The following is a 24002-nucleotide window of genomic DNA, read 5'->3' on the forward strand; positions in this document are numbered from 1 at the left end:
ATGTTTTTCTGGAAGCAGGATTTCCAGCCATGGAGCAATGATTTAGGAGAGTGAGAATATCAGTTTCCAAGAATGTTTAGTTTGGAAAACTTTGAGATTTACTTGAGACATCACCAATCTATCTCCTCCGTTTTGATTACTCCGTTTCCACATACATTTATTTAGCCACCGGCTGTTGTTCTTTTACCCTCGAAAAATCTGTTTTGATGCCCCTAAACATCGTCTTCTTTGTTATGCTAAGGCGGGAGATAGAGCGGCATGCAGAGAGAGAGATAAAAGCAGTGTTGTTTTATGGATCCTACGCAGTGTACTTTGCAGGAACTTTTAAAAATAATTTGCACAGTGCTCCTCAGTGGGATAAATGTTCTCTAAGATCATTTACAAAACACGAACAAAAGAGTATTAACAAAGACGAGTAAGCACAGATTTCCTCGTTTCACAGGTGAAGAAACAAAGATCTGTAAAACTTATTTGTTGATACAGGGCCTGGTCAGGGTTAAAAAGGGTGAGGCTCAGCCTGCAGGGCCATCATGTCCATATATCATGGTAGTTGCAGTGAGATGGGAGTTTAAAGTGGTTGAGGAAAGAGGTGGCTGTTTAGCAGTTTAGTCATTGGACTTTGCTGCTTGTGTAACATGACATGTTGGAGATGCTTTCAGGTGATGTGGATTTCTATCATTAGGGTATAAAAACAATCCAGAACCTCAACTGCCCCTGCCAGGTGCTGTAATATTTTGTATTAGAGAACTTTGTATTTAAAAAAAAATACGTTTTATGGTTCTCAAAGACCAGGAGTTTCCTTGGGACCTTCAGCTCTGCAGCCTGAAATGAGGCAAGCAAGCTGTTATGCCAAGGGGGAGAAGGTCCCCAGAGGAGCAGCTGTGGGGGAATGCCTGACTGTCCCTGGCACCATCCATTTGCACTTTTTATTGAAATCAGTGATTAGTGGTTTAAAAATAGTTACAATAAAGCTTGTGAGAAGAGGTTAATGCACAGCAGTTGGAGCTTTGCACATCTCCTTCTGATTGTGCTGTTCTCCAGCTGCTGCCTGGTGGCCTCACTTGGGAGGCAGATGATTTTCAGACTCACTTGTACTCCTCTTGGTCAGTGGCAGATTCACAGGAATGCTGTCAGGATGGGACTTGGAGCCCACATGCCTTGCCTGGAAGCCATCACTAGTCCCCCCAGTGCAAATGCCTGCCTCTGAGAGGCTGAAAAATTGTCCACGGTGCCTTGTGGAGCCATGTCCATGGACTTTCTGGCCCCTCCACTTGCACCAGGATGCCCCAGTCTCTGCTGCTTGAGAGAGAATGTATTTAGAATTTTTCCTCTGCAAGGTATTGGTCAAATGCAACTTAAAATGTTCCAGCTGTTACAATCGTGTTTCCATCTCTACCCTTCTGGCACTCTTGTGGTCATACATGATACACATTCACATGCTGAAAACAGATTTTTTAAAACTTCCTCCCAGAATCCTGTTTTTTAGCTGGATCAGTTCCCTGAACTGATTGACACTGTGATTGCATTAATATGAGCACAGGAGAATGGGAGGGAAGATGGGGGCAGGCAGGACAATGGGATCACAGCATCCAGGCTTGGTTTGGTGTAGGCTGTCTCCTTGGTTGCTGGAACAGGCTGTATCTGTGGTGGCTGGTGAGGCATAAATTTGAAGATGATTTGTGCAGGAGAATAGCAAAAAAGTCCATTGACTGACCTCCCAAGCCAGTGGAGGTAATCCTGTATCTCAGCTACTACACAGCCTAAGTAATTCTGTCTTTTAGTTTTTTTGATTTATTTTTTTAATCAGTTGGTTTCACTCTATGTCATCGTGCTTGGTTGTGCTTCTGCAGTGTGATCCTGTGTATCAGTAACTGGGATTATTCTGTAGCTGGAGCTGAATCTCTCATTGAGCAGCTCCAGGACGAAGGCTGGTCCCCAGAGGCTGCTCTGAGCACATGCACACCAAGGGTTTTGCAGCCTGCAAATGTCAGGCTGATTTTTTTTCCTTTTCTCACTAGGCATTGCTATGTACTCATAACTGTCGGTACAGCTGCCTTTCCTTCAATCACCTACTGCATCAAGACAAAAAAATTACTTTGGCTTTCAGTGCTTCTGGCTGGGTTGCTTTTTTCCCTACTACTGTTTGCAGGAACATCCTGGGACACAGAGTGACTGTCCTGGCCTAGCCTGTCTACGAGCTGTTCTCTGCACACCTCTAGCTGTGCTTCAGCCGTGTCCCCCAATGGGCTTGACAGTAAACTGGAATCATCTGTCTTGCAAATGGCCTTGTCTTTAATTAGAAAATCTTTAGTGTCTGCAGAGTCACACGTGGGTGCCAGAGTTTGCAGCTATGTAGTATAAGTTCTGTTGACTTGCTGGTTTTACACGTAAAGTTTTAAAAAATTATCTCTTGAGCCTGAGGGATAGCAGTGTCCATTGAATCCTGCTTGCAGATTTTCATGAGTTGCTTGTGGCCAAAAAACCACCCCCTCTAATTCAAATTTTTCCACCAGTGAACCACTAAAAAAGGTCTTTGATTCATTTTCTCATCTTCATCCCCAATGGCCAGCAGACTGTTTATTTTCACTGTCTCTGTACAAGTGCTAATGCATTTTTTGTTTTGTGTTGTATTTTTCTGGTTTTGTCCTGTAGTTAGGTATCCTGAGCCTGTTTGCTCTGTGTCAAGCATTGGCTTGTTTCCTATCAGTGCCGTGCTCTTCCTGGCTGTAGCTTTGTGGTCTGGGTGCTGCTGCCAGGTTTTGTGCATATCGTGTGCTGGGTAGCACTGAGAGAGTTGTATGTGACTCCAGACTGCAGCCTGCTTCTGATGAGAGACTCTGTGGGAATGCGGTGACTGGAGCCAGGGCAGAAGCCATGTAGGTTTCTTGGTGTACCCTCCCAGTCTCTCTCATCCATGTCCATCCTGTGTTATGGGATCCTACCTGCACCAGGCTTCGAAGGAGCCGTGTCAAAGGGCAGGACCTTAGGTGAATTCTTTGCCGATAAAGCCCTTGATTTTTTTTCCGGTTTTGTAGGAACTAGAAAAGCATAACCATGACTTAGCTTATGGGGTTGTGGAAGAGAGACACAGCCCAAGCCTAGATGGACCACAGGTCTCCTGTTTCCTTTTTCATTCCTGTAAATTATTCCTATCTATTATAGCATGAGGAAAGGATGGTGCTTCTTTCCAGAGGCTAATATTCCCAACTTTGGGAACCATTTCATGGACAAAGCTTGTTGAGTTGTGCAGAGAAAACTATTAATGAAATAAAACAGCTTCATGAGGAGCAATGCCTAGTGCTTTGTCTGTGAAGGAATCAGTCTTTTATGAAAGACTTTGTGTTCCCTGATTTATTTATTTATTTTTCCATTGAATGAGCAAGATTGCTTAAAAAGGGTGGTGGGGAATGTCACTGGGGAAAAGCCCCCTCCTCTACTCACTCATCGATTCTTATAACATTAAAAAAATTAATTTAAATTGCCACTTTCCTCAAAATGAAGTGTAAAGCTTCCATAGTTCTGTTGTTTAATTTCCCAACTGGATATGAAATTAAGGAAATTGTAATTGTTTGACCTCTCGCATCAGGGAGTCTAGGTATTTTTTCATCTGTTTCACCGGAGTACATCTATATGAGAATAATGGCTTCCCTGGAGACTCCATTTCTTGTAAAATACAATCTAATGAATTAAAATACAATCTAATGAATTAAAATACATCTCCTCTTCTTGGTACTTTTTCACGCTGTGACCTGCCTTGGGTTTGAGTGCAGGGTGGGTGCTGTTGAATTGTCTGAAGGCTCTCAGCATACTTCCTCCTGCTGAATTGTTCTTCTGAAGTTTGCCCATTGACTCCATCCTCTGCCTTGGGTCGGTTGTCTTTCTTACACAGTTCACTAATTTTTCCTCACTAAGCATTGCTGCTAATGTGCCTTCCACAACTTGCAGCTTTTTGAGCTTTGATCCAGGAACTTTTCCAAAATCAGCAAAAAAATCTAAAGAAGCAGGTCTTTTTTTTTTTTTCCCTCCTTTCTTTGTGCCGTTTGTTACTGAAGAGGACTGCAGATATTTAGTACAATTTAAAGCCAGACCAAAAAAAAAACCCTCTCATTTGGTGATTTCTCCAAAACACCAGTTGATTATTGTTGGCAGGGTTATCACACTGGAAAGGACTAGCTGTTCTGTGTGGTTTTGAGGCCAGAATACTGCTGGGACTGTCCCTGGTGGCTGGGTGGAGCTTGCTGGGTGCCTGCCTGAGAGCCACAGCATCCACATGCAGCAGATGGACCTCTCTTGGAGGAAGGGAGGAAGTTGACCCCAAAGAACAAAGCTCTTCTCCTCAAAAAAGTAAAAAAATTACACTCAATATCACTGAGAAAGCAGCAAATATTGGTCTTGAAATCTCTGTGCTCTGTATGTCTGATCAGATGGATGCAAGATTTTTCAGGAGATTTAATACACTGGCTTTTAGAAAATAGCTGGATATGTCAGAGTGTGAAGGGAAAATTCAATTCAAAATGCAAAAAATGCATTCATTTTGAAGGTTCTTATAGAGAAATTTTTGTCCCAAAATCAGCACTGGGAGAGGTGGGAATGGAGGCTGAGCTGACTTGCCACCAGAATAAGTGTATTTTGCTCTTGAAGAGAAAAGGTGAGCAAACATCAACTTCGCTGATATATTTAGCTCTCAATGATTGCAAGGATGAGTTCAACTGGATCCATAATCCCTTGCTTAGCTCTTATTTCCCAAACAGGCCACACAAGTGGCCTCATGCACACCCATAGCAGCTGGCAAAACAGCTCCACTTGCGCAATGGAAGAAGTTGGCAGGAGGGGACTGTCAGGAAGGTTTTGCCAGGATTTCATGGCAGAGAGGTGACTTTGTCAATACCACACAAAAGTTGGTCCAGATCCGATCAGAAGTCAGGATCCTCTGTCTCATTTCAGGTATTAGGAGTTCTGTTTTATGTGGCATGTGTATCTGAGCTCTAAATGGGTAAAAATCCTTGAATTTGTTTCCCTTTCTCCAATCCCATCGCTTTAAAAGGAGGGGAACTTTTCAGCGTGCCCCAAAGAAGAAAGCAACAAAAAGGCCGGCTGTGGTTGAGGGCAAACCCCTCCATCCCAGGCTGGCAGAGGAGGCTCCCAGGAGCAGGGTGATGGCCGAGGTGCTCCGTGTGCTGCCAGACCCCGTGGGTGTGCGCTGAGCAGCAGGAGCAGAGCCTGCCCATGGCCCACAGGCAGCTGGGAGACAGCAGCAGCAGCAGGCAGCTCGCTGCCAGCACGGCTCTGGCACCGCAGAGAATCCAGCCCTTTGTGTCTAACCACCCAGACCTAATACACTGACATGGTCGTCATCAGATACAGTTGACACATGTTTAAAGGGTGTATCTCGCTGCTTTGAACAAGTGGGAAAGTGTTCTTGGACTGCTTTGCTCTCCGCATTTCTACGGAGTTTCCCACTGTCCATTTTCCATAGTTACTTACAGCAATTAACTGGAATCCAGGGCTGCAGCGGCTGCATGCATAGTCTCTCAAACCACACCTGTGGCTTTTTTGTGTCACATATAATTCATGACTGAGTGACGCTTCCTGCCTTGTCATCTTTAGTCCTGGATGAATGAATGGTGTAGCTAAATCAGCTTAGTGCCGAACTAAAGTGGTGGCTCATGTTCAGCTGTGGCTCTTGCACAAGTCGTGCAGAAACTTATTTGTGTTGGTATGGCTGGGTGTTCACTGGAGGCTCCAGCTCTTTTGATATCGGATCCACTCACAGCTTGCATGTCCCGCCTCAGCTTTATTTTCCCTTCCAGAGGCATAGATACTGCATGAATCACTGTCTTTGCAGAGGCTCCAATGGGCAAAGGTATTTGTTCTGAAACCTCACCAGGCTGTAATTAATCTGTAGACGAAAGGAAATGGTTTTGTGACAGCTAAATGAAGACCAAATAATGTGATGTGATGAAAGGTATGTTCAGCAGTTGGATTCAGGATCTGAAGTTATATGAGTTTAGCTTTATGGTGAGCTGAAAAGTGTATGAAAAAAGAATTGTCTCTAGTCCCACTTAGCAGCAGTCAAGAGCAGAGGAAAACCTGCATATAATTATATATATTAATATGGAAAAAAGTGAGAAGAGATTAAAAAAAAATTACACTGTATTATGTGTTATTCTGTGTGTTTGAAAACATTTGGAAAGCTTACACATAAACTATATGGAGTGCTGTACACAGGAAGACATGTGCTTTCTGCATTAGATCTGTGAGATCAGCATATGTGCCAGTGAACAGGCTGGCCTTTCTTTGGGCTTTAGTTATGCTGAGATAGAAGACATGTGATAACCTTAACAAAAATATTGCAGACTTTTGTAAATTAGGCTTAGGAGTTTGTTTTTCTCTCCCCTGTTGCCCCCCCCCCCCCCCCCCCCCCGATCCCCATTTTGAAATGATTTATAGAAGGAAAGAAGTTGCTGATCATCTTGTTTGAAAGTTAAATATTTCTCCAGTGAAAAGTTTGGGGGGTTATCTTTTTGTTTGTTTTTAAAGAAGGAAGAAATATTTTAAAGTCATGTTTCAGCTTGTTCATCACCAGTTGCACCTTTGATGCAGGTTTTACTTCATGCATAGCTGGTATTGGTTTTAGCAAAAAGGCTCAATGGTAAACGTGGCACCTTCCCTGTAGTTTGCTGCCTCTGACCTGTGGGGTAGGCACTCAGACTGGTTGATGCTGAGCATTTCAAGCAGCAGCAGTGAATCCTTAGCTAACTGGATGATCTTCCAAAGCATTGAGATTTCTCACCTCCTCTTCGGCAGGATCACAGAATCCCAGAAATTTCAGGTGACAGAAAGCTGAGGGCGGGGCTCTGTCCCCAGCCTCCAGCCCCGCTGGGGCCTGCCACCAGCACTGGGTTAAATTGGTCGTGGCTTGTTTAGTGGAGTCTTGCAAACCTCTTTGGAAGGAGGTGCCTCAGCCTCTTGAGGGTGACCTGGTCCAGCACTGCATGGTCTTCCTGGAGAAAACTTTCCTGAACACCTATCCTGAACTCTCTAGGAAGTGTCGCGTCATTTGCCACCAGAAAAGGTCTGGCTTTGTTATAACTGCAGACTTTTACATTAGATCATGTATACACACTTATTTTCTGTTTTATCCTAAGACTTTGATAAGGAAACTGCAGTTAGACAGTATTTAAGATAAAACCAGATTAGGATTACCAAATTTTAATGAAATCTTAGTTTCACTAGGGCTGTATCATAGCTATGCCTTAGTAGCATTGGAAGACTGTGACAGTATTGTTATTAGGATTATGATTGTTTTCATAACTATCTATCTCTGTACTCAACAGCAGCGTACCATTTCAGGTTGCTATCCCTAATTCTGATAGCAGAAAACAACGATTTTTATGACCAAACAGAGTTGCATAATGGCAGGAGAATGAGTTTGATTCTCTTATGACTTCAGTATCATCAACAAAATGATCAAGTACTGTAAACTTACATTATAATTATGATGTCAGAAACAATATAACTTGGTTTTCAGGTTGACTGAGAATGTGCCCTGGGAATTTGGCAAAAATATATTTTTCTCATTTGGAAGCTGAATAAGTCCTAACAGAAATATTTCAAGAATATTTATGTAGTTCAGTGATGTTATACTCAGCAAGTATTTTATAAATAGCTGAAGTTTTAAGACCAGAGCATCTCATTTTTGGTTCCCATTTCATTTACTTGTCATAAATTAACTCAGGACTCTGCACCTTTTGTTTTTTGCTTCAATACAATTTGCATCCTACACACCTACAGAAATACTCACTTTTCTCTGAGATGGACATTACTAATTTAAGTAAGCGGGTAGTAGATAGTTTGAATCTTGAGAAATGAATGGTGAAGGAAGAGCTGTTTCAGTGCTTCAGTTAAGACACAGGACAGTATTTTCCAGTCAGTGTAGAGACTTGGCTGCTGGAATTTTAGGGACACTCTGGAATACCTTGTATCTGTAGCGATGGGCCAGGTATCTTAACTCCTTCTGGCTGTATAATTTCTTTAAAGCATCTTATGGACATCCAAAATCCTCCAGAAGTGAACAAAGGAGAAACCTGGGTCACTCTGGTAGAGAAGATAATGCAGACTCATACAGGACGCTGGCTGCTTCCAAGTCACATGAAGGGGACTGTTCTTCCTCAAACTAAATCTTTGTACCTCTAGTGACTTAGAGTGGGCTTTGTCTTCAAGATCTTTCTGGTTCTTCCCTAAGGAAGACCCCTCTCAGTTCTGCTTTTGGGGTTTTCCAGGATGATCTGGAGGAGGTGGTGAAAGCAAAGGGCGTAGTGGTGTGGAGAAGGATGCCATCTCTCATACCACAATGGGTATGTGAGTGGGTATGTGAGGTACTGTGATGGGAAGCAGCAGCCCTTCCAGCAGCAGCTTTGGAAATAAACAGCACCCACTGGAGCTGGGCATCCTGGCTGTGCACCAGCACAGCTCTGTGGGTTTGCTTTCTTATCTTCATGCCTCTCTCCTCCCCTTCCCCCACAGTTTCTACTATGCTTTCTCTTGTAGACAGCAGTATAGAATCAGACTGCTTTTCATTTCCATCACTTTTCCCTGCTGTGACTGAATCTGTTGCAATTAAATTTTAATTGAGATGCACACTGCTTAAATAGACGCAAGACAGCTACAGCTATCGCTAATTAATTTTCTTCCAAAATGACAACATTTAATAATTATATTTCTTGTCACTTACATTATTTATACAAGTTTAACTCTGGGAATTTTTTTAAAGACACGTCAGCTGTGAAAGTGCTTTATGGTGTTAATCTCCTGTAAGGCAATTGTGATTAACTTCAGAAGTGGAAGTATGTTTATGGTGCATTTATTAAAATAGCGTGTAGCTCTGCAAGCTTCAGGAAAGATTGAGGTATTTCTACAATAAGGTAATAGTGTTTCTGGTTGCAGTATTCAAATCTAGAGAAGCCCTAACGGTAATAATTTGTGCTTCTGTATTATCTCTGATCTGATGATCTCTAAGCACTTTCTGACTGCGAATGAACAACAACAACCTTCTGCAGAGATGCTTCCCCAGTTTCTGACTTCATCTGACATAGCACAAAGAGATCATCTGCTGCCCCAGCTTGCAAAAGTCCTTGCCCTCTGCTACCTTGCTGTAATACTGGGCAAAGCAAATGACCTTTTTGTATTTTAGTCTGAGGAATCCATCACTGGTTGCTGTCAGACAGGGTGTTGGATGAGTGGGACCATTTGTCTGTTGCGGTGTGACAGTCCTTAGGCGGTGCTGTGACAATTTGGGGGTTCTGTCTGTGCTTGAATACATCATTGCTGCATTGTGGCGTGCTTTGGTGTTTGTAGAGAGGTGCATCATCATCAACCTCCAAACTTCAAATGTTCACAAAACAGGCAGAAATTTCTCGGGACAGCTGTGAGGAGAATTTTTCCAGCCTCTCCCGTGGGGATGTGTGGCCGTGATGTTCCCTCTGCAGAACAAAGGAGCTGGCTGTTGAAGGTGAGATGCATCAGCCCTGGGGTTTTACTGGCAGATCAGGAAACTTTGGGAATGTCTGAAGAGTTGGAGAGCCTTTTTTTTTCCTCAGTGAGGGTCCTGTATAGGGTGAAAGTTTAAGCTGGAAGCTGCAGCTGAGGGATTTTCTGGGTCAGAGAAATAAATGTGGGAGGGCAGGTAAGACTTGGATCTCTCGGAGGACCCAAGACCAGTAAAAGCCAAAATTAGATGTGAAAAGTGACTGCAAGTACCTGGGTGTGCATATTTTCTCTACTAGCATCGAGCGACTCTCTAGAAATCTTCACACCTTTGTGGTCACTAGCAAAGTAAAGCTGCTCTGGGAACAGAGCTCTGGGAAAGTGTGTGTTTGCATTTATTAAGGATGTTGGGGATTAGTACTGATGTTGCAGAGCAAAATGACTTGGATGATGCAACCCCATTCCAGGAAGGCTCAACAGAGAGGTTTTCCAAGGATGGCATGAAAAGCAATTGTACTGTGTGCTGCTGTGATTAGAGGAGGTTAAGGTGGTGTGGATCTCAAGGGCTGATCAACTGGACATTTGTTATGAGTCAGGCAAAGGATACTAATTTAAATATGTTAAATGTGTATATAACAAAACTCTTTTGTTGGATATTTGGGGCTATCATAATTATTACATAAATTTCAGCTGTTTCTTGAAATTATTTTGATTCATTTTATAGTGAATATATATGTATCCAAAACCATTTGCATCTGCATTAAGCTGGATTTGAGTGAAGAGCTCTCTGGTCATCTCTCTGTTCTAATGTACTGTCACAGCAGCAAAATTGCATTGCAAAAGCTTTTCATTGTCGCTTCACTTTATTTTCCCCTCAACTTTGACAATAGCAAAACAGAATGGGCAATATTTAGTGCTGTTTTGATATCTGTTTGGTTTCTTGGGCAGTGTTTACTGTGGCAGGGGCAAGTAAGCCAGGGGTCTGTATGGAGGATTTTTTAGAAGCAATGGAACCTTTTTGCACCTTTATTTTATCGCTTTTCTCAGTAGGCTGTAGTTTACTACACTCTTCCTAAGAAGGTAGTTCAGTTAATTATTTTTGTGCTTATTGGTAATACAGTCACAATTCTTGGCAGGGACACAGGTCTGTGTAACACAGTGGGGTGGGACAGCAGTGTGTTCCTTCCAAGTGGGCCTGTTCTTGGAGCTGAGGTCTGCTCCATTGCACCTGAGGAGACAGGAATCATTTATTTCTCTAACAAATAGATCTCTTCCTATGTGTGTTTTCCCTGAAGTTGTTTACACACACAGTTGTTTGCTTTGAGGTCTTGCATGCTCTGTAATTTGGATGTGGTGCCGGAGTTGCGGATGGTTCGTTCTTTGATTGCCGGCTCTCACGGTCTGAAAAAGGCCTTCAGCTGCCAGTGCCCCTGGGGGCTGTGGGGGCTGGAGCCCAAAAGGCCACAGGTTTGGTAAAAACTAGGTTTTCTGCATGACTCGGTGTGAGTGTCCAGGTCCCAGCCAAAGGGCCAGGCAGCAGCCACGTGGCCTTGGGGCTGTGTTGTGTCATTGCACTGATCAGCACAAGGGAAGGCCTGAACATTAAGGAATGTTCACAGCCTGCAGTCTTGTGTTGTAAAAATCTCAGCGAGCTGAGAAGCAATGGAAACCAGTCCAGCAAATGCTTCAGGTCTTTCTCTGAAGGCATCTGCCTGAATGTGTTCTCTAAATAAAGAAAAATCTTTGGTTGCAAGGGTGCTGAGGGAAGACATCTACTGTTTTCTCAATTTGCCACTAATGATTGGGGGATGTCCATCAATTTTTGTTTTCAAAAAAATAACATTTTTCTTTGTTTTGTTTTTTAATTAACATTTATAAGCATTTATTAGCAATAAACCTGTGAAGTGCTGAGTTTGCAGTGATGATACTGTCTCCAAGACAGAAAGTATGTTGAGCTGTCTCACTTAGAATACATGAAAGGCTGGCAAGTGTCCAACAGGACAAGGGGGGACCAAATGTTGGGTAGCTATGGTTTAAAAACAAGAAATTGTGTGGTCATCTATAGCTGGTGACAAGTCCCCCATCCCTGTGCCTTGAGTTCTATGAAAGTTTGGACTCAAAAGGATGAATGTAGAGATGGGGAAAAATAGATGTTTAATTTCTTCAGTAGAGAAAAAGCTAACTGGGTTTTCAGTCAAGTGCTAGGTTATGACAGCAATTAAAATGCATACTTGAAGAGGTTTTCCAGTATTTGTAGTGTATAATTTTGAATGTCAAGATTTTCTGACACTGTGTTATGCAGAGAGCAAAGGGATAGAAGAAATATAATCCTTTTTTTTTGTGAGGGATAAATGAGTTATGGTAAATGAGTTATGCAAGTGATTATTCCCTTACAGGAGGAAAAATAGAGTTTACTGTGGAGCCCTAGTACTTCTGAAAACAGAACAGGAAAATCAGAACTGGTTCCTGATTTTCTCAGGGGATCTGATTCTCTTATCTTGGAGGCCTGTAATGAAACAGAAGGCAGCTCAAGTTAGTAGTTTCAGTGTTGAAAACTAATTATGAATGAGACTGGGAGCGGGCAGATATCTCTGACCTGTATGACCAAACCCACTCAAAGAACACGTATTTAGGCTCTGATGGCAGCAAGTGCATATGCATTTGCTGAAGTCTTCCTGAAGCCAGTGAGATTGAAAGCATAGTGTGGTAGGCTTTGATAGGCTTTGAAAGAGGAGACAATGGCTGAGGCAAAACAAAAGAGCATGCCATCAAAGGATGTAAAGCGAAGTGACAGGAAAAAAGTGACAAGCTAGGAAAATGTTCTTTGTTCCCACATTCTGAATGGCTGTGAAATCAGCTTTGTACTCATTAGAGCCAATGTAAAGGAACTTGCTGTAAATGAAAATGAATGGGTGAGAGGCTGGTGTTTTGAGTTCAGATGTGTAGGTGAGTGGCAGGAAGCTGAAGGAAATGCCAAACTCTGAGACACTGTGCAGAAGGAAGAAGCAGGAGTCAGAGGTGGCCTAGAGGCAAAATCTTACAGTGAGGTTGGAGGAATCTTGAGGACCACCCCAGGTTTCAAACTTGGATAACAAACAAGATGCTATCCACTTCTACAGCATTTGGCATCCTTTGCTAGCTTCTAACCATGGCCAGACTTCTGTGAGAGTTATTTGAGAGACAGACTGAAGTTTCTGTGTGGTTGGAGGGAATTAGGTCCAAACTAGGTCAATCTGACAGTAAAGTGTAGGTAAGATTTAGTGGAGAGAAAGCCCAGAGGCAACTGGGCTTTGAATACAGCTTAGCTGTAGTGAACAAGAAGGAAGATGGAAAGAGTTATAGACACAACTGGGATTTTGGGTTTAGAGGGAGGCAGACCAGAAAAAAGAGGGGAAAAAAGAGAGAAAGAGCAAGCAGAGCAAAAAAAGTGGCTGTGGCATGTTTTAGAAGATGGTTGTGGAGGAGTGACATTATTAAAGGAAAGAGCAGATGAAACTTCAGGAGCAGGGAGGAAGTTGTAGATGGGTGGTAAAAGAATTTGCTTGTTTTTACTGTTTTCTCAAAGAGCTTAACAAGCTTGCATGCAGAAAAAGATATGGATGTAGAATATAATTATGTGCATTAATATCCAGCAGAAATAATGCAAAATAACTGCAAGGTATATTGTAACTTTTTTAGTAAATAGTTATATGTTAGTTATAACTGGTTTAGTTATAACTAAATAACAACTATAACTAAAACCGGATGTAAGTGTATGTGTGTATACACACAGGCTCCTGTGCAAGAGTTCTGTCCTGAAGAATGGATATGAATCCTTTGCATTTTGTCTTAAATTAGAAACTATCAAGGAATGAAAGCAAATAAGGAGGGAGGATTTACAGAATCTTCTCAGGTTAGCCTTAGACTTGAGTCTTATGTAATGAAATAGTTGAAAGAATCTTCTTGTGTCTAGTGGCCACATCAGTCACTGTGCCTTGAATTCGGGTTCAGCCTGTGAAAATCTGTGGGGGCTCTACAGGTGCAAATGTTCCCAGTGTTGGGGCCCTGGCCTGGCTGCCACCACTCGCAGTTCTTCTGCTTCACTTGCTTCAACTGCACTGTCACATACACACAACGTGGTCCCCAAACCTTTCCCCTGAGCCATAGCAACCTGCTCGTGTTTGCTACAAGTTCACTCTGGCCTGTGTTTTGTTGCAGTGAGTTTTGGGGACATGAGATGTTCTGGCTTGTCAGCCCAGCTTGTTTTGTATGTGAAGCAGACGCTGCAGGGCTGCGGCGGGCCAGACCTCCTTGTATTCCCAGTCTTCTTCTGGGCTGTGGAGACACCACTGCTGGGGTTGAGATGGGAGGTTTTTCCCTTCGCTTTTTTAACAAGAGAATGAAATAAATTACAGTGTTGTTCCTTTCCTTGTTTTGATGCTGGCAGCTGCTTACCAGATCAAGAAACCAAGTGAGTCTGTATAGACTACAAACTGAAGATTGCATTATATTCTGTTGGTGAATGGTTTTATAATTTGTCTTAGTCATCAAAATACTTGTAGCACAGTAGACATAACTGCATAGTGAAAGAATGTATATTCTGCAACATTGCCATTGGCAGGACATAAACACCTGTCCTAAGTCCTTATCACAAAAGAAAAAAAATCGGGAAGTTGGAAGGTAAGACATTAGTTTTGTTGTCAGCAGAGACAGACATGCTAACATTTAGTCATAATAAATGCAGATGTTATGATGTGTGACGGTATGGCAAACCAACTATTAATAATACCCCGATACATAGGTGCACAGAGGATCAAGGTGCTGTTCTAGTCTAACCTTCTCTTTCATACTGTCAGAGGACTTTCCTGTACTTAAACCCATGCTGTACTTAAAACCTATGTTCTGTGATAAGTCTTAGACTACAGCAGACCTCCTGGAAAAACACCTAAACAAAATGTCAGCTCTGCCATGCTAGAAAGTCTGGCACCAGCCTGAATCTAATGCTCTCTTCTGTTGAAACTGGGAGCCTCGTTTCTAATCTCAATTTCTCTAGTTTAATGTCTGTCTCAGCCTTTGCAGTTGCGTATGTATTAATATTACTGATCAGGTCGTTCTGCAAGTGCCTCTCTGTTGACCTCTCTTTCATTTTTCTCATGTGTGGCACAGGAGCCTCTGCAGTTTTCATCTCTCTTCTTGGACTGTGGGCACCAGAGCTGCACATGCTGTCAGTTCAGGGTTAGGCAGAGAGGCATAACAGCCTCCCAAACTCTGTGCAGACAAACACATATTGCTTTAATCGTTTTAATGTTGGTACCCTCCATAGAGCTTCTCAGCCACTGTCTGCCCACCATAAACTTCAAGTAATCTCCAGTCACTGTTTCTCAGACAGTTTTCATTTTAATCAATTATTTTCCAGATGTGTGGCCTTGTATGTGGTTGCTTTAGAACCTATAATCTTTATCTAGGCCATCTAGGCATGGAGAGCATCTCACTGGTATAAAGCAATCATCTTTATTTACCATGTCAACAGCCATTCGTCACTGACAGGCTTCATGACTCTGTATTTGTTTCCAGTCCCTGATACACAAAATGATTTTAACTTCCCATTCATATGAATGTTTCCACCAGATTCAGTAATACCAGTCAGGACTAATTTGTGTATTAAAGGAGCTATTCCACTTCTTGTTTATTACGCGTGTTCGTAGTGTTACAATCTACACAATTAAGGAATCTCTTCTCTTTGAGTCCCTTGGTACCTTGATTAATTTTAATCTTGACATCTTGATTTCTGGCTAAATGAGTGCTCATTTTCACCCTTGTCTTTTGTCATTAGCTTAATACCCTCCTGAATACTTTAGCCTGTCTCCTGAAAGACTTATTCCCATCCACTGTAATGACAGCCAGCCACATTGTACAGTTTCTTTTCTCTGTAGAAGATGGACCTGCACTGCTGAAAACATAGGGGCTCTGCTAGTCACCACTTACTTAACTGTTAATTTCTGGAAAAATATATAGCTTTGTAATTTGAGTCACAGCTCACAGAAACGGAATGCTCTTCAAAGTATTGATTTCATTCTTCCTTTTGTAACATTCCTTGCAAGGATTCTTGGTTCTCCCTAAATTTTTTCTTCACCAGCATGCTTGTGTTCTTGCAGATTAGTCTTTGTTGTGGTTCATGGGTACATCCCATATAACTCCAACCTCTCCTACTAAAGCCTGTCAGATATTTCAACAGTTTTGGGGTTTTCAGATGCTGGTTATGAGCATGAGACTGACCTTGTGACCTCCATGAGTCTTTCCCAATCCTAGATACTCTATGTTCCCCTGAGAAACTCTTCTCCCGTTCTCATCTGGATGAATTTTTCTCCATTCTCCTGTTGATGAACTGCCATCCATTTTATGTGGTCTCCATCCTGCCTTCAGCTGGCAACTGGAGTCTTACAAAGACAATATGTGGAGTGGAATAGAGTGTGGAATAGCAGCTTGTGTGGTGTATGTGTTCAGCAGAGGAAAATGAGCCAACTGAAGTGTTGCTTTTTTGTTTTTAATTACATTCTCGTTTTCTTCCCAGGCTTCTCTCTTCTGCATGCTTACATGTGTGCCTCTGGAGGGAGAATTCAATAGGCTGATGAACAGAACTGTGATGTTTAAAAATAAACCAAAATTTTGTAATGAAACATGTTCTGAAAGAACCTAGTTGCTGTTTTGCAAGGATGCAGTCCTTAATCTTTCATTGCTCAAAATAAAGATTTTCATTTCTTGAGCCAAATGAGGGGTTTCTTGTCCAAGCTTTGGAGCCTGTTCAGTGTCATCTGGATGGACTAGCCACTACAAGACATTATTACTCATCCCATCCCTACATAAAGCAAACCCATTAAACTTCAGTGCATGTGGTTTGTATTTGGGGTTTCATTCATGAGAGTTGAAAGTGCCCAAACTACTGCAGCACGGAAGTGAAACCCTGAGAGGATTCTCCTTCAGTCACCACCAAGCCAACAAAACATTCACTTCTCAAAACCTCCCTTGAATCCAATATCAAGGCAGCTCTTTTCCTGTTAGCCAAATCTCCTGCACTGACCCTTCTCCATTCTGTGGAATCTGCATAAACATCTCTGCTCAGAATCAGTTTCTGCTCCTCTTGTAGTATGTGAAATTTACTTTTGTAGTATCTTTTACTCATAAACCTGATGAAAAGTCATTAGGTTATTAGTGATTTGCAATTAGAGTCTAATTTTGTGGTAAACTGTTTAATGGTCCTCCACCCTGGTCTCATGCAGTCTGTCACCCACCCTGTTTGGCTGTAACCCACCCTGGAGTAGCTGCCAAGCACCACAGATGTTTTCTTTGACATCTCAGTTATTAGCAATTTCTGCTCTTGTTGGAGCATGAAGACTTGATGAAGGGGGTTTTTGGGGGGTTCTGTATTGCCTTTTTTTTTTTCTTTTGGTGTGCAAAGATTTCCTAAAATGAAAACAATACTTCTTCATTAGATACATGTGTGCACACATAGGTAGTATTTGTCTTGTTGGTTCTGTTTTTGGAAAAAACACAGACAGTTGTGTAACAGGAAATTGAAAACTTCTTTGGATTTACATCAAAAACACAAACTTAGACGACGTTTTGCCGCAATTCTCCCACTCTTAAAACAAAAGCAAACAAATAAGCAAAACCCAAGTGAAGATTCATGGACCAGTTATAATGGTGACGCATCACTTTTAAGCAATTTTTGTTTACCTGGTGGCATCCTCCCATATTTTTTGCAGCATGTTAATACAGAGTCTGACTGCAGGAGTGTCTTGATTATCTTCTTTGACGGTTTTTTCGCATGTTGGAATTTGCTTAGTGGAAATTTTCTCATGATAAGACATGTAGGATTGGTTTTGTAAAATTACAAGCATGACTTTGTTTTCCTGTTCTACCACAAAAGACTCTTCCCTCCAGCCCCCACTCCTCCATCTTCTGAGTTCTTCCAAAGTAAGAAACAAAGATAACTTCTGAGGGAAAGGAGGGAAAGTCAGGTACCCCAGCCTGCATGCCTCGGCAAGGACCAGTGCTGATTCTGTGTCTGGCTTTGAGCTTTTATGTCTGTTCGTATGTTTTGATGATGTATTGTGATTGTTTTAAACCCAGCATCTGAAAGATAATTTTTGTTCAAGGCTGTAAGGTTGGCACTTGAAAATACACTGAAAGTGGGGAAACAATTCAGATGTTCTGCTATTTTATAAATCAGACTTGTTTGTAATGAAGCAGTGATGTTTAAGTGACATTAGTGTTTGTGAAAAATAGGAACACCAGACTAGACCTGAAAATGGCTGAAATGTTAGTTCCTCTATTTAATATCATCCCCTTTCCAATAAATGCAGCCCAGAAAGTAAAATGGCTTTAGAAAGGGAAAAGTCATTTATGTTGCAATACAGTAGCCTCAGTACTGTCATTTGGTGCCACAGAGTGTCCTAGGATAGCCTGGCTTGTGGTTGACATTCCTGAAGGACATGTCTCTCCCACAAGTGCTATGTTACCTCTGTCAACCCTGCCCAGGACCAGGGGGCCCAAGGGCTGGCTGCCCCTCTGTGGATACTGGCATTGCAGCCTTGCTGCCCAGGGCCCCATCAGTGACTGGCTCCTGCTGGAAGGTCTCCCAGGGGCTGCTGAAGGCTGGTTCTTCAGCAGGTAGCTGAATATTTACAGACAGTCCATATGGTGATAATTTCTGAGTGCCACCACTAACTCCACTGTCCTTGTTTGATGCAAGTGGAAAGCTGCTGTGGTCAGTGTCAGTGTAAGCAGGGGGGACAGCACTTGTGGCTCTTTTTGAGATGGTTTCCTTTCACATGGCTGGGACCACCTGAAGCAGTAAATTCTTTTTGTGCCTAGACACAAAGTCTTAGGTACTCCATGTACAAAGAGTGATGGAGCAGGCTGGAAGGCCACATTCTTTGAAGCTGTTTGCAGGGCATATTTCTTCTACCAGAGACCCTTGCATGTCACTTTTATTCCCTGTGTCTCTCTTACCTCTGTGCCCCTGCTTCCCTGTTCTGTCCCAGCCATGAGAGATGTTATGTTACGCTTTCCCCTGCCCCAGCAGTGCATGTATCTCCATCTCTTGGGGAACCAGGTCTGCCTATAGTCTTGCTTCTTCTTTTCCATGCTTCTCTGTTTCCACAGGACTTGCCATTGTCTGTGCTTCATTCACTCATACTCTTCAGTAAGGTTATCCCCCTTCCCCTTATTTCTTGTTTTCCAGGCCCTTGTCCATCTTCAGGAACTTGCTGCTCTTTCCACATCCATCCAGTCATCCTTGCAAACATCCCTCCTTCTCTCATGCCTCCTTCCTACCCTGCATTTTTTCTTTCTTTGCCTTCCTGGACAAAGTTGTGCCTGAAATATCCCAGGACTTGTGGAGCTGGCTGGAGGTGATGCTAGTACAGTACAGAGAGACACTAGCAAGCCCCAGTCAGTTCTGGGTGCACTTTGACCCCTCATGGTATTGCAGAGCTGCTTCTCCTCGTGCTTTTGGTTTGCTGTTGCCATATGGAAATGGCAGATGGTGTTGATCAGGAAGTTAATCTAGAAGTGTATCCGTTTCATGCCGTACGCGAAGGATTTGTTCATTAAACTTAGAACTCTAATTTAAAGCCAATTAACTGAGTGATTTGAAGAGACTTGTTGTTTTTGAAGTTCAAAAGAGATGCTAAGTCTCTGATTTCAGCCTTTGTACATTCCAGAACCTGTATAACTATTGCAGTTTTGCCAACTCTACTGGGGGTATTTTTTGTCTCTTCTCCCCCCCCCCCCTTTTCTTTTTTACTCTTTTCATTTTTTGAGTGATACAACTTTTGCCATGGGCTGGACCTGTTTCGTGAAGCTTTCTCAGATTTCTCAGCAATTTTAGCCTTACCTTTGGGAGTAGGGAGGCAGAACTTGTGTGTCTTCCTATCCTGTTGGCTGCTAGCACAGCTCCCTCCTCCCTCCCTCCCTTCGGCAGCCTGGTACTACTCTTCTCTGAGCAGGAGTCAGGGCAGGGGGTAGAAAAGTAGAATAACCCCTGAGCAGCTCTGTGCCCTTCTAGCCCTACTTCTGCCAGCATGGGTTTGTCTCTGCTTCCTTTCATCCCAGAAGCTGGTAGGGACCCACCACAGAAGGTTTTTTGAGGGGAAGGAGCAGGAGCGACCCCCAGACAGAGAGCTGCTGCCACAATGTACAGCTCTAATTTTCATGTGTAATCAACCCTGTAGGATTGGCCCAAGCAAACCATTCCCAAGAAATGTCAAGATGGGAAACCTTTTGTCAGGAGGACCTCAAAAGTGATTAGTTCTGAATTAATATTTATGCTGCTTTTACCTGAGATTGATATTCTGTAAACAGTTGTAGGTCCTTCAGCAGCAGACAGCCTGTTTGGATAGTCCCAAGATTTACTAGTGGCATTTAGACAGAAAAAACTTTCTTCAGTAATTTGAAGCATTTGCTGATATAAAAGAAAATAAAGGGGTTAAGTTTTGCTGTGGTACAGAGCCTGTGACTTCACCGGGTTAACTGCTGCTACTTCCGTGTAATTGAGAACATAATTTGGCTCAAACCCTGGGAGACTCAAAAGGATCACAGCAGCCACTGTATTAAGCCAATGTTCAGAGCAGTTGGCTCACACTGAATTTCATGAGTAGATCATGTATTCAGAAGGCTTGAGCTGTATGACACAGTCCACTGCAAAAGAAGAGATGGCAGGAGTATGTCCTTGTTTATCTTAACTAAAGCAGCATGCCAGGAAAAGCTCTTAGACCTGGGATCGTGTCTGCATAGGGCTGATGTGGCAGAATTGACTGTCTCCTTGTGGGTGCCTGAGCACAAACTGGGTGAGAGCTGTGCAAAGGCTGCCCTTGGTTATCCCAGCTCCCATCAGTCCTGCCTGGAGCCAACAGCAGTGGTGATGGATAGTGGCTGTGGTGCTGCACTGGTGTCAGCAGCCAGCACACCTCCAGCGTGTCCCCTGGAGGTGACGCCACCTCACTGGCTCTGCTAGGGCTGTGCATCGGGAGATCAGGTGGGGATGAACTCAGAATGAAGAGAGAATACACACTGCTCTGAGAAAGCCCAAAATATTCCCAAAAAGTGAGATGGCTTCTGGAAGCATGCTTTGGAAATCCCTTTCTGCCCCTTCCATGGGGCTACCAGGCTTGAGGGTGGCACTCAGGATTGGATCTGAGTCACAGTGTCACTGGGGAGTGCCTGCCCTCTGCCAGAGAGGATCACTCCCATGATGCTACTTAATCTTTGAGCAGAAGTTGGCAAAATTGGTCATTCATTTTTCACAGAGAAGGAAAAAAAATATGTTTTCTGCCCTGTCTAGGGGAGGAGAAGGGGGTTTCCTGATGAAAGAACAATCCTGAAGAAGGAAATAATTGCCTTTTTGAAAAAAAAAAAAGGGTGTGCAGAGGGTATGGCTGATGACTGTCTGTTCATTCCTGAGTTTGCCAGCAGTCCTGCTCAGGCTGATGCCCTCCAATCGAGACAGGCATTTTCGGACAGCACTTTAGACCATTCCTCAAGCACTTGGCAGGAGGGATTGTTTTATTAGGAAAGTTTACGGCTTCTTGTTTTCCCTCAAAGGCAAATGTGACTTTGTTGTTTTTAATTCTGTTGGGATTTCTCCCTTTTAATATACAACACAGCTGTTAAAATAGCTAGGGTTGTCTAGGGCAAATCATATAGCACTTTCCTTGTTCAGATCTCAGATGGCTGCCTTTTTAGTGTCACTGCAGAATTACATTACAGGGCATATGAATAGTGCTGGTATTAGTGTCAAAATCAATTACCCAGCCCTCCTCCTGCAGAGAAAGCTACAAACCTTAGGAAAAATCTGAGTAATCCATTCTGGTTTTCTAATTCTGAGTAATGACGGAGGGCAGAGAGTTGTGCTTGAATAAGTGCATAGGGTCTTTCTCTGTATAGTCACTCCTAAATGCATGCTCTTTACAGGAAAAAGCAGGCTCCCTGTGAAACCCTTTTTCATGCCAAATGGCTCACTGCTAAGATTAATCTGTCATTGAATTTATAAATTCTGTGTGGCACAGAGCAGCAGAAAAAGTTTAGCATCGAACAGAAAGCAAAGTATGCATTGCTTAAAAAATGAATGTTGTGCTCCTGGATAGTGTGGATTGACTGCCTCCACCAATATATCTTCTTATACTGGTAATAAAAACACTTCCATAGCCTTGTGCCTCAAAGGATCTCAAAGCACTTTGCAAATAGGGCAAAGTACTATTTCCTATTTTATGGCTGTGGAAACTGGTTGCAAGAGAAAAGTTAAGCTTTTTGCCCAGGGACACTGAGGCGTCTGTAGCAGGTCCATGATGGGGACCTAAATCTCCAGAGTTCCAGCGCTGTGTCCTGGTCACACCTTGCACCACTGGGATGACTGCTGGTCACCAGCTCTTGGCCAGTGTCTGTGAAACCTCAGAAGGTGGGATATGAAATCAGTGCTGGTGCTCCTTTGCTCACTGGTCTCTGTCCTGGTCTGTGGGCAGAGGTGCTGGGCAGAGCAGGATCTGGCAGGAAGGATGCTTGTGTCTTCCTGGGCTGAGATGATCAGCTCTGGCTGTGGGATGCTGTGAAAGGAAAATGACTTTTAGTTGCTGCTGACTTGGGGAAAAGCTCAGAACCTCATAGCCAGCCTGCTCTGCCCCAGGCACCTTTACGAAGCAAAAATAATTATAGACTTACTACCCTAAATCCTGTGAGATTAGAGTAGTTGCATTATTTATTTTTTTTCTAATCTGGTATTTGAGGATTTACCTGTTTAATACAACCACTTATTGCAAACACTTGAGTATTGTTTTAAATTCATAATTCATCTGAAAAGAGAGCATTACAGCTGCAAAGACCAGATTTGCAAATACAGGCATGATCTCCTGTCACATTCCAGTTGGATAAATGACACATCTGAAAAACTGGGTCCTTACTGAGGTGTCTGTGGCAGGGATGTAGAGATTTTGCTTCAGGCATCTCTGGGAAAAAACCATGGCTCTAATCTGCATGTTTCACAGAACAAGTCCTGTTACCAGTTCCTTCCTTCCCCTCGCTGACTGCTGAGCTTTGCAGTGCCCGAGGATGCTCCCTCAGCCCCGGGGCTGCCCCCAGGGTCAGGGTATCCAGAGAAGGGGGTTGGGGTGTGAGGGCCAGCGTCTGGTTTCAAACAAAAGTGCAAAGCCTTGAAAGGAGGGACTAAGAAGAAACAGGTGGGGGGTTAGTAATAGAGCCTCTGAAGTTTATTTGCTTAACGAACAGAAGCCCAGGCTGTCAGACCTAGGTCAAATACTCCTGCAGTTTGGGTGTATTTATTTCATACGTGGCCTGTAACCCAACCTGATTCCTGGATTAAACCACTGTAAAGTCCTGGCCCCCAGGAACCCATCCCATGCTTGCCATCAAGCCCAGCACATGCCGGGGCAGGACCTTGAGGGGCCACCTCGGTATTCAGTGGAGTCTTGTGTCATCAGTAAAGCCTGTAATTGTGGGTCCTGTCATTTCCAATGCGAGCTCTGCAGTTTACAGCTGCAGACTGTGACCACAGATCCATCACTTCGTTGTCCCGTTAATGCAAGCCACGCCTGAAGGCTCCTGGGCTGAGCTCTCGGGCTGCAGCACACGGCTGTGTGGTGGGCACCAGGTCCCTCTCAGGGTGTGGATTCCTGAAATCTTTGTGCTTTAAAGTTTTTAGGAGAGTTTACCTTTTAGTTCAATATGTTCAGGAGTCAGTCAGTCCTCCAGAGCAAAGGGAGGGAAGTTTTGAATTGACACAATGGCGATAAAACTACCCGCACACACACAAAAAAATGTTCTGGTTTCCCAGATATTCCCCTGATCCCATTAATTCCAGTAAGTAAGGTAAACAGCCAGTGTGCTCCAGAGTATTTCAGGAGGTGAAAAATTTGCATTTGAAAATTTGCATGTGAAAAATCGCAGATCTGCATTAAAATTAGAAAGGAAAGCGGAATTAGCAGTGGGTTTTCCCAAGACCAGCCTGGGGCTGGTAGTGCCAGGTAACTGTCTGGTTGTGTGCAAGCAGGAGTCAGGTGGAGACATGTGAAATCAAACAAGGTAAAATGAGAGGAACAAAGTGTTTGCATTCAGAAACAAAGTATGCCTCTTCATTTAAAAGAAACTCCGTTTTTACAATAAGTTTGGGATACCAATATGTTTGCTTTTGGGAGACCATTTAAGTCTGAGTCATGCAGAAAAAAATGGTCAAGCTGGCAAAAAGTTCAGGAGCTGCTATGTTTTATCAACCTAAGTTTAAAAACCTAGGTTATTTGTACTTTGGTATCTTCTTGTTTTGTGGATATTTCATGGCATTTAATTCACCATTTGTAATGGATTAAAACTGTAGCTGATTTTCAGATGCAGTTGCTCAGGATATAACTTTTTTGGCAGAGACAGCAATCAGCATTATTAGATTTCACCAGTGAGAACTTGATGGGATGTGGCAGACCTGCTGTGGTTTATCTGTAAGCATTGCTGAAAAGTTCTGATCATGATGCTGG

General features: G+C 43.1%; 1 protein-coding gene across 1 annotated transcript in view; it reads left to right on the forward strand.

The window, feature by feature from the left end:
* GLI2 (GLI family zinc finger 2) overlaps positions 1 to 24002 on the forward strand; it is a 185443-nt gene that overhangs the window by 23827 nt on the left and 137614 nt on the right. The gene's annotated exons all lie outside the window — the stretch shown is intronic.

The sequence above is a fragment of the Onychostruthus taczanowskii genome, unplaced genomic scaffold, assembly GCF_017590055.1.
Source record: "Onychostruthus taczanowskii isolate IOZ18803 unplaced genomic scaffold, ASM1759005v1 scaffold10, whole genome shotgun sequence".
NCBI classification, from domain to species: domain Eukaryota; kingdom Metazoa; phylum Chordata; class Aves; order Passeriformes; family Passeridae; genus Onychostruthus; species Onychostruthus taczanowskii.